The following is a 12,430-nucleotide window of genomic DNA, read 5'->3' as shown; positions in this document are numbered from 1 at the left end:
AGCTACAGTAGCCAAGGTGGTCATCTGAGGAGTAAAACCCCAAAAGCACTCCCCGTTGTCCATTTCCCTGGTAGCCATCCCCACAGTCTTTGTAAAGCTGTCTGCACTGTAGGCGACTGCACCTAGAGATGGTGTACGGCTTTCTGTACATTTCATTATGTCTCTTTGAATATATTTTCCAATTCACTACACCTGTTCAGAATCAAAACACAGTTATGACAGAACATTAAGTCACAATTCAGACAATAAATGAACATCTTTAACTGTCAAAAGTTTCATGTTGGAAATGGAAGAGAGCAAGATTACCCACAAAAAACAAGAGGGGGCAACCACACTTCTTGAACTCACTATCAAGCCAGCTGAAGTGTGCCTCCTGTTGAAAATGCTCCTGGCTGACAATGTTGTTAAATCTCTGGCATGTCAAATCTGCCTGAGGATTGCAGAGCAGCCATCTGATATGGCATGTCATCCTGAACATAAGAACAGTTGTAAGGTAATTCAAAACAATTAACATTAAACATTTTTATGTTAACACTAAGACTTCACTTACAATGGTGAAATCAAATGCTGCCTCCATAGTTATGTACCAGACATAATATAAAAGCATAAAGGCTGATATTTTGCCATGTCTGTGTATGAGCAAAAATTCACAAAGATTAATAAAAATGAGGTGCTCAGTAATAGCGTTAATGGGCATAATGGACATGGTGTGGACACAATGGATGTTGTGTGGACATCAATAAACATCCTGAAAATGAGCTTGGCAACTCACCATAACCATGAATACTCCACAGTCAATCCCAAAATGTTGTAGGGGTAGTCCCTGTTTGAAGAAAGAACACCCATTTTGAAGAATTTACAATGATGGTCAACTTTATACATGTTGTTCTTGTACATTTTCATTGTACTGTAAATGAATATTACCTCAACATCCAAGCCTGACTGTTCTTCCCATGGCCCAGGAATGCGCTGTTGTGTAACAGCCCTGATAAAAATCAAGACAGCGTTACGAGGAATATTTACCATTTAAATACACAGAGTATGATTCAGCTGGGGAACACAAACAATGCAGAACATTCAGTGTTTGGTTGAACATGAAATGCCAACAATGATTACATCCTCTGAACGTGAGGAGGTTCTATATCTGTGCAGTTTTCCTAAGCAGCATTGAAAAGTCAGGGGAACGTGACTGCCAAAATAGATCATCCTGTTGTAACCTCAAGATGTCTCGGTAGGGCTTGTGGCCAAAGCCTTGTTCCCGCTGTGCATACAGGGAATCGAGGAACAGTATTCCTCTTTTGAGTGGCAGCATCACCTATGAGAATAGTCTTGGCAATGAGATAACTTGTCAAGTGGAATATTCCAATAAGTGTTGCAAAAAGGAATCTTCGTATGCTTCTTTTTAACATCAACGGTGTAGCTTGACAAACTTTCTTAGAATGCATGCATCACTTACACATAGCAAAAAATGCCCTTGTGTCCACAGTGGGAATTATAAGTGCATCTTTCTCTGTGGAGTCGACCTTAAAGAAAGCATATTATGTTGCCAATTCAAATCAGTTTATTTATTGCTGTACAAATGGGTAACTTAGGTCCTTACAGGAAGACTGTCTAAAGGGTCACAATTCAAGGGTGGGAGCCATGTTGGGGGGATGTGGAGGTCCATAATAAAGATATTTTTCCCCTACAGAAAGACAGCTGACTTTCTTCATTGTACTACACAGAACTCACATAGGTCCCACTAAAATATAGATTGCTGATGGCAGTAAGTGTTGCACAATGCTGCCCACAATGGTACGAAGGGCCAACATCTACAAGGAAAATGAAACACTTAGACTTATTGATGCTAATATTAATTAATGCCACTGCATTTGATCTGAGAGTAGCATTCACCTATCCCCAACACTAAACTGCTCCCAGTTAATAGGCATTAGTTCAACATTGCTCGCTAGAAATGTCTAATTCCATCGTGTTCATTCATCCATTTGTGCGTAATTTCATCCAAACCCTGTGCGTTCTGCTTGCACTGAACGTTACGACAGCGTCAGTTCGCCATTGTAGCAATGATAAGATAAAATTACCTGAGTTAAAGTTTGAAGAACTCACAGCGACGCCATTTTGAATTATTTATGTGTGGAGGTGACGTATTTCCTGTTAGCGAGTGGAGCTCCACTCGCCCACGGTCTGCAGCCAGACCCCTCTCGCCATTTCTCCTGATTAGCCTGTTTACGCCCGTCTCAAGTGAAAACCTTCAGCGGCAGCTGAGAGCTTCCGGTGTAACTAAAACGCGCTTTGTTAAAAAAACTTAAATTTTTCGATTTTGTTTTGTTGACTTTTTAATATCTGCATTTGAACGATGTGTAATGAAAACAAGATTGAAAATATGAATGAAATTCGTTTTTGTGGTTCCCGAGAAAATGTAAATATTGCATAAACCAATCATTTATTCGTTTGTTTGTTTTGAAAACAAAAACGAGAAAACCAATTATACGTAGGTACACGGACCAGCAAGCTACACGGTCCGTGTAACGGTTTGCAGTTCTTTGTTCAATTTGCAGCATCAAAATTAACCAGATAAAATCCGGCTTCAAACTTTCATTTTTCGTTTTTTTCAAATACCTCACAAACGAATAATTGTCTCTCTGTTTGATTTTCCAGTCTACAAGTTTAGGTTGTGGCATCCGAATAAGATTTTTGAACAAACATAAAACATGACTCTTTATTCTGATTTTCCATTTTTTGTGTTTTGCGCTTGCGGTTGGTACCATTACTGCCGGGGGACGGAATGGGGGATTACTTTAAGCCTGCAGTGGACCCAGAGCGCTGCCGCTTTATGTATAGGCAGGGTGCGATTTGCCGGGGGGACCTTTAATGCTTTAATGTCCCGTTTAAATCAAATGATTCGGGATACGTGCTTTAATGTCCCGTTTGAATCAAACGATTCAGGATACGTGCTTTAATGTCCCGTTTAAATCAAATGATTCGGGATACGTGCTTTAATGTCCCGTTTGAATCAAACGATTCAGGATACGTGCTTTAATGTCCCGTTTAAATCAAATGATTCGACCTGCTTTAATGTCCAGTTTGTCCCGTTTAAATCAAATTGTTCGCAATACGCACTTTAAAGTCCCGTTTTGAATCAAATAATTCGCAATACGGGCTTTAAAATCCCGTTTAAACAACTGATTCGCGATCCGATTGAAGCGCTTCGAAAAAGCTGAAGACGGGAAGGCTTGAAAGTGCTTCCAAAAAGAAAAGGCAAGTTTATTTTCAGTAATCAAGTTGACTGCATCATCACAGCTTGTCAGCTCAGTAAAACATTCAGCTACACAACAGCCAGTGCTCCACACAGAGATCTGATCTCATCATCATCATCATCATCATCATCATCCAGTCTGTCTGAAATGACCTGAAGAGACAAAACAAACTGAGACAGACTAAATCTGTGGCAACATCTCCAAGATGCTTCTAGAAACCTACCTGCAAAGCTACAGTACTGTTAAAAGTTTTAGGCACTGTAAAAATGCTGTAAAATGAGAATGCTGTCAAATATAATGTCATAAATACATTTATTTGTTAATTACCTTCTATTAACTAAATGAAATCAACATTTAGTGTGAGCATCCTTTGCGTTAAAAAGTGTTTTGCCCTAGGTGCGCTTACACATAGCTTTGCAGGTAGGTCTCTTGAAGCATCTTGGAGAAATTGCCACAGTTCTTCTGGATTTAGTCTGTCTCAGTTTGTTCTGTTTCTTCCTGTCATACCAGAAAGACTATGATTAGATCAGATCTCTGTGTGGAGCAAACAAAAATCTCACTGGATTATTACAATTAATGGCAAAATGAATGTTTGGAAATGTAATCTTCTGTATTCTGGTGACACCAATCAGAGAGGCTCCGGAATCTCAAAAGATTTTGGATGTGTTGAAGTTAATGGACAATAACTTGTTTTTCCATGGGTGCTTGAGCATTCCTGCGGTGCCTATTCTTTTCTACAGTATTTTGTCTGTTGGTACATCTGTGCTCCATCTTATAATAATATGTTAATATTCTCTGTACAGATTTTGTAATATAAAATGATTGCATTGCAGTTTGTCCAGAACCCAAATTGTCTAAGATTTAAAAAAAAATCTTTTATGAGCTTTAGGTAATTTGAAAAATATGCGTACAGTAGCGATGCACTGATTATCTAGCCAAAAAATGGTTCCAATGCACCTCCACACTAAATTTTTTTTAAGCTGTCTGATCTGTTGTGTGGATGCTCTAATATAGTCTTCAGTCATTTCTCCTTACTCTTGTCATGTTGTCAGTGAAATCTGACTGCAGCTGCACTGTGACTTATGCTGTAAGGACCAGAGTAGACTCTTTTAGTTTAGAACAGTAGCATTCATTGTCCAGCTGAACTAAACATTATCTCTACTAAAAAGCAGGAAGTCAGTAGGGGTGGTGTTGCAGTGAGCAAGTTGTTTATCCATAGTATAGCCGAACACCGAGTAATGCATGAATCGCTTGGTTTATTCCCCAATTGTAAATTGCTTTATATAAAAAGCATGTGTTAAATTAATAAATGTAATACCGCTAACACCAACTATCGTGGCAAGACCAGTGTACACCTAATGTCACAGGAGACTGGTAATTAAATGATACAAATTAACATTAAAAACCTTCACATCCATGTTGCTCTATTGCCATTTTCGCAAGGCTAAAAGCTTATACTGCTGAAGCAGTTGAAGGATGATGTGCAGAATTAAATGAATTATCTGATGATCTAAGAATTATCAAAAAATTATTTTTTTAGCAATGCAACCATATACTCTATAGCAAAGACTGTATTTAACTGTTAGCTGTAAGTTTGTAACAGTAATGCATTGCTGTGCAGAAGAGCCAGGGTAAAAGCCTTTCTCTCAGATCAACAGTTGCCACCTTCCACCTTAATCTTATACCCTGAGCAAAACAGTATTATGCATGATAATATTGTGCATCGGTGATCTGAATATAATAATCAGCCAACACTACAAAAACAACTAAAAGAAAACAAAGAACATAAACTTAAAGATCTGTTAAATTGTTTGAAGTAGCGTAATGCAATAACATTAAGCATCTGTAAATGGTGGTATAATGTTAAGTAAAAATAATTATGATTTATTGTACTATTTGACAATGTTACAGATACACTGCAGTGAAATGAAATGTTGATAATGTGTTTGAAGTAATGACTATGTCTCTTTTACTTTTTCAGGATGGACAATGAAGAAAATGAAGTTCTAGATGGCCTGCTTGATGTTGAGCTTGAGATAAAAAACTCTGCATCAAGGCTGGCTGAAAACATGGATGAAAAATTTGGCGAGCTATCCATTGCAGTTAACCACATTAAGGCTAATGTCCTACAAGTAGTGCAACAGATTGATGTGTTAGCTGACGTCAAAGAGAAAGTTGCTGAAGTCAAAGAGAGAGTTGCTGATGTGTCAAAGTCACTATCCATTACTTCCACACTGCGAGATGCGTTGACATGTCGAATGTGCACAAACATTCCCAATTCTGTTCTTGTTATCACTGCATGCTGTGGGCAGGTGGCAGGGTGTGGCCCTTGTATCCAGACCTATCTAAATGATAACGACAGCTGCCTTTTATGCAAAACTAATATGTTTGCAGGCAAGCTGGTGTTTTTAAGAGGCCTTAGTGAGGTACTGGCAAAACTGACAAATTAAGTCTCTTAAATGTGGTCTGGCTGACAGTGTTTGGCTCAAAAGTAAGACATTGTTTTACTTTTACATGTTTACATGTATTATAGCACTTCATTGTATTTTGTTAGGAGGGCATAGTGTTCAGATGTTAATATGACATCTGGTCAGGTAACTTGTTTTTTGTATCATTACTTTTTTTTTTTTTTATAACTGTTTCACAGCCATATCTGTTTCTGAATTGGCCATTTAAAAAGAAAGACCCTCCCTTTTCTTCTATATACATTGTTATATGAGCCACAGCACATTTTGGTTATCCTAGCAGAATGGCATTTAACTGTTCAAAACCGTTCAAACCCATTCAAAACATGCAGATATTTGAAATATAGCGAGAATTTCTGGTTTGAATCTTCTGTGATTGTGATGTTCATGGTACATACATGTTCAAATAAACCAGTTCAACTTGCAAATGGACTTCTCATTAATACCAGTTACATGTGACACTAACCCATGCCCAGTTCACATAATGCATAGCTGATAAATGTTATGAGTGACACCTGTTAGTTATAGCAAATAATGTATGTCCTTGTACGTAGACCATTCCATGCTGCAGTTCAGGAGTGACAAAATACTGATAGGACATATAAAAGCTGCCATGTATATATTTTGAAAATGACAGAACTTGCTGAGTTTAATCAAATGTGTGTTGGTCCCAGTTTGGGAGGTTACTCACTTTACAAGTATCAAAATTAAGTGTTCATTCTGCAAAAATGCACTGTCAGTATTTTACTATTGTTTTTGGGTTAATAATTATAATAATTCATCATTTTATTACTTATGGTTAAATGCTAAATATTTAATTTACAGCAATGCATCTCATAATCTGTCTGTAACAATACTGTCTTGTGAGAACCAAAAAAATCACAATTTTTAATCTCTCAAAAAGTAATAATGTCAGACAAATATATTGGAGTAAGAATTGTTTGCCTTTAATATAGATATAGAAACAGAAATTGAAATACTCTCCCCTGTTGAAAAAACACCATATGCTGGTTAGGTAGGTTTTGATGCTGGGATGCTGGTTCTTAGCAGCTCATGTGCTGGTCCAGGACTATCTTAAACCAGCTAAGGACCAGCATCCCAGCATCAAAACCTACCTAACCAGCATATGCTGTTTTTTCAACAGGGTCCAATGGTAATTGAAGGCAGCTGTTCTGTTTGATCCAAACAAAAACACCATTATCATTACATCTACATCTCCAGTCTGTGTGTAATGTTCACATATGTCTCCAAACCCTCCCAGAACAGGCCACTGTGACCTAAAAGACAATCGTAAAACATTTCGTCATAGCTACAGGTCGACAACAGCAATGTTTCCCTCTGCACCTTAAGGTCAGGGTAGCCATCGAGGGGGTCTCGTCCAAAGGGCGCAGAATAAGTCAAAGATCCTCCGTTACTAATGTACTCTGCTGCAAGTTCCTCTGCAGGTGGAAGGAAATGAGGTGGAATCTGAGCAGTTCTGAGGTGGGCTGCAAAAAGAGCATCCGGTCTGCCCTTGGATGGGATTGTATGTGCATTCCAGGCAGGGATGAAATTCTGTAGCCCAACCATGCAGCATTTTGAAGCAATGGCAGAGACACAATGCCTCCAAAAGGGGTCATCTATGTCCAAATAGCCATTGTTGATCAAGGCACACAGTGTGTACTTAATTGGGTAGTTTATTCGCGAATTGATTTCTACCCACTTTCTTTCAGCAGCATGGTTCTGTCTTGACTGGCTTTGAATAAAAGGTGCCTATTGACATTGGTGAGAAATGCCTGAAGATTATCTTGTTGATACAGACATAAATAAAATTCACGTCCGTGATCAACTCTTATCTGATCAAAAAGGCCATAATTCAGGCAGATTTCTCTGTACACCTCGTCATAAATTATAAGGTTGTTCTTGATCGGCATTACAGAAAATCCCATAATTTTCCCACTGAAACCATCCGAGGCAACAACTTCAGTCACTCCAAAATCCACGAGCTTTTCGTTTGATCCATATGCAGTTTATGGCCGGCGTACTCAGCGTAATAGACATGGGGATTCGTCTGGCGAGCAGTTTCCTCTCTTCGCATTTGATTGTACTGCGGGCTAATTTGTGCCAGTGCGCGCCTTACAGCTCTTTCGCCCAGCCTGTATCCTGAAGCTCTCAACATCCCGGTCATCATCTTTCGACCATACACAGGACCACAAACAGTAACTGCTGGTCGAACAACTGCATCTACACCATCTCTCCCTAGCCGTGCGTAATCAAAACGATGAATGTTCTTCGATGCACAGAACTTTGAAATGGAGGAAATACTGGAACCTCTCCCGAGTCCATATTGTTGCTGTAGGATCTCTTGAACTTGTTTACATATGTATCCGAGTTCCTCTACTAACCTGTGTATTATACTTTCGTAATCATAAAGCGCACTCCACTCACACATCGTACAGAAAATCTGTAAAGTCACAGTTAACAGTCACAGTAGCCAATAACTTATTGCAACTTATTAAAGCGGCAGCGCTCTGGGTCCGCTGCAGGCTTAAAGTAATCCCCCATTCCGTCCCCCGGCAGTAATGGTACGGACCAACCGCAAGCGCAAAACACAAAAAAATGGAAAATCAGAATAACAGTCATGTTTTATGTTTGTTCAAAAATCTTATTCGGATGTCACAACCTAAACTTGTAGACTGGAAAATCAAACAGAGAGACAATTATTCGTTTGTGAGGTATTTGAAAAAAATGAAAAATGAAAGTTTGAAGCCAAATTTTATCTGGTTCATTTTGATGCTGCAAATTGAACAAAGAACTGCAAACCGTTACATGGACCCCTAGTGATAGAGCCATAACCAGCCATACATATTTATTCTATATAAATATAACTGTAATATAAATTTCACTGTATTTTAAAATAATTTATATATATATATATATATATATATATATAAGAAGTTTTCGATATGCTAGAAAGATGTACAAATGATAAATTTCCAAATTTCCCACAGAAATAAAGACATGCAAATGTCAACACATTATCTTTAGCGAAGTAGGCTATTTATTATGTCTTTGATTTGAACATGCCTTTGTTTTGCACGTCATTTTGAAAACAGAGCATGGACAGACCATTAACTGAACTCTCTGAGAATGTGCATACGAGAAATTAGTTTTAGCACAGTGAGTCAAGATTATTTATATAATGCTCTTTAAAAAAACAGATTGTATCAAAGCAGCTTTACAGTACTAAACAGGAAAATAGTGTGTCGAACTTAGCAGGAACCAAAAGGCCATTGTTCTCCTCTCTGGCCAAACCAGCAGTGAATGGTATAGCCACGTGACATGTGCATGACATGTTGGCTTGTTAGTTGAAGGTGATAATGGAAATAGGCGTGGTATGCTTTTTATGTTTGATTCACCCTGAACATGCCATGTCTAACCTGGCATGATACTGGGTTAAAGTTACAGACTCAGGGATGGGCAGCCATAGCGTTTTTACCTTAAAAGAACCACAGCACCTGACCAAACTCTTACTACTGCATTTACGCTGATGACCACAATAGACTTATTTGAGCAAAAAAGTTCAAGAGACTATGAAAACAGCACTGTGTTTAGATTTTATGGTTAACACAGTTTTGAGATATATGTAAACTTAGCAGCCAAAGGCTGACGTTTAATTAAATGTTTTATTATTATTAGGACAGGATAGCATATGAGACAGGAATGGGAGAGAGAGAGTGGGGGTGGGATCGGGAAAGTTCCAGAGCCGGGACTCCAACTCTGCACGCCAGAAGCGCAACAGTGCTATATATTGACATGGTCAGAATAGTGTTAAATCTCACAAATCACTTACAAAATAATGTATTTGTCAGTGTTTGCCTGTAGACATTTTTCAAAATAAAGGCTTATTTCCTTTCCGATATATATATTTTTAAGAAAACTAGGCTATTATATTGAAACCCATTCTTCTATATCTGTAAGCCCAATGTAATTAAATTGTCAATCTTTATTAAATTAACTTTGATTTAATTATCAATTTAAATAAATTACCAAATTAATTGGTGAATATAATCTACTGCTTCTTTGTGGGATCCAAAATGTCTGGCCCTAGTAGAGGCTACAGCAGTAGGCCTACAATTAAGTGCAATATAGGTGGTATAATTTAAGAAACTGTTGCTAACAAAACATTTTTTTTTTGTTTCATGTTATTTTTTGAATGTTTTGTTTTTGTGCTAAAGGTTCTTTTGACTTTTTTGTGCAAATACTTGAATTCTCATAATAAAATGTGACCATTCGGTCAGAAGCACTTAAGAAGGGAAAGTTAACTTAAACAAAAACAACAACTTCTTTCTTAATTTATTTACCAAGCCTTTCCAAACTTTAGCACTTTTTTCTTTTCTTTTGCAGAACAAAAAAGAAGATGTTTTGAAATATGTTGGTATCTTCTTTGAAGGAAGAAAACACTACAGGTTGGAACAATATTAAATGATTAAATGATATTAATTTAAATTTTTGGATTAACTATACCTTTAACTATCCCTCAACACGACTTAACTCAGGAATGACTTGGGATCTTCACCTGTTGAGTGGATGTCTTTGTGCTCAAAGTCCACAAAACATAATTCAGTCAGTGTTACAACAATCCACAACAAACATGTTGATGTTAAGCCCTTATTGCATTGACATCACTGACAGTGGCAAAAAAAAAAAAAAAAGGCTTCTCCTTTTTTGTTGAGTTTGAAGCCAAAATAGATCTGCTCACATTAGGCTGAACTTTCAGGTTATGCTGATTATCATGACACCATTTCCCCCTGCTGGTAGATTTTGTAGCTACATCATCTGTTGTACACATCTTTCTGCGTTGCTGCAGAGCTGCTATTGCTGTGTATGGCATGCCGTTTTGTATCGCAAGCCGTTTTAGCATTTAAAACTATTGTTTGAGTATCCATAAAATATATGTCTATGGCAAGCCGACTTAACATTTAAAACTTTGTTTTGACTATCCATAAAATATATGTCTATGGCAAGCCGACTTAACATTTAAAACTTTGTTTTGACTATCATTAATATAATTTCGGATAGTCACAATTATAATTCGGGGAGTCATAATGACAATTAGAGATATCTGCAATTATAATTGCACCAGAATTAAGAAATTGGATTAGAGATATCTCTAAATACTTTATGACTATTCAAAACTCCATTTAAGATATCTGTAATTACTTTATAGATATCTTCAATAGACGCGTCATACATCCGCAAATGTAATTAGAGATATCTCTAATTCAGTTTCGACTAGTCACAATTATAGTTAAGATATCTGAATTACAATTGCTCCTAGTCAAATTGCTGTTGTGTGATGTGAGAGTAAATTTACTCAGCTCCTCCCAGAGGTCCTCCCTGCCTACTGCTAACGTCTTAATAAAAGTCTGCTTTTGTTGTCACGGAGAGAAAGCTACTGGATGAAATGCTTTGTGGATTATTAAATAAATCTGGATGCAGCCTTAAAAGGTCTCCAGTGTGCATGTATGTATAGCGCTGTGATTTTAATTGAATCATGTTGCAAAACAGACCAAATGCAGTGTAATGTTCAATAAAGGCAGAAAATCGCAAACTAGTCGTCTGAATTTATTTATTATATATTTAGACATACTAAAAAACAATGGAATTATACAAAAAAAACCAAAACAAAACAAAACACACACACACACACACACAAATAGTACAAATAAATGCATGAACAATTTAATGAAAGTTTAACTGACATTGATGACATTTATAAGTAGGTTACGTTACGTTATGTATGAATTTAGGTTCACTTGTGTCATTATGGCTGCTTGTTTCGCTGTAAAACCAAATGCTGTGTAATGTTCAATAAAGGCAAACTGGAATTAATAATGTGACTAGTAAAAATTCCTTTATAGATATCTAAAATGTGCATGCAAATACACCTTTGTTAAGCCCCACCTTAAACATTTTATTAACCAATCCTAGCTTGGAAACTGTTGTCATCCGCCATTTTGTCTTAAGAGTTGTATAAGAAAGGTCCTGCGTCTTTGGGTGATTTTAAACTGTTTTATACAGAAGTAATTCAAAAGTATGTAAATAAAAATGTTGCTGGAGCATGTGTAAAAGTGGTAGGCTATACAGAGAGGATTCAGATAGCTTTTGTCCTGTTCTATATTGTAATGTTGAGACCTGTGTGCTGTAGATTAAGTAATGGATAATGTACAGGCAGCCGGTAGTTATCGCGAAATAAGCCCGACAGTGTGATCAGCGGAGGGTCTTGTATCACACTGAAGGGGCTTATTTCGCGATAACTACAGGCTGCCTGTACATTATCCCGCTTATTACACGGCTACTTGTCACATAAGGAAAAAAAACTGGACATGAATATGAATTTGAAACATTTTATTGGCATATTTGTTTTAAATTAACATTTTTATCCTTCCGCGAAACGATATAGTACCACGTGACTAACATTCTGTTTGTCACAAGATGGCGCCAAACGGTAATCTTTGTTGGCGCGGAGGGATTTTAAACATACAAGTAGTACCGGTTATGCGTTATTACTTTGGAGCGGTTATTATTTGAAAAGAACGAACCTGCAAATGTCTCAACGGACCTTATGCACGGTTACTTCCTGGTTGTAGATAAGCCAGCTCAGTCATTTCCGGTCAAGTTTACTGTGCCGTAAGAGGAGCGCCCTTTGCTTGGTTTCTCTACATA

The sequence above is a fragment of the Barbus barbus genome (assembly GCF_936440315.1).
Source record: "Barbus barbus genome assembly, chromosome: 4".
Lineage (NCBI taxonomy): Eukaryota > Metazoa > Chordata > Actinopteri > Cypriniformes > Cyprinidae > Barbus > Barbus barbus.
This window is presented reverse-complemented; position numbering follows the sequence as displayed.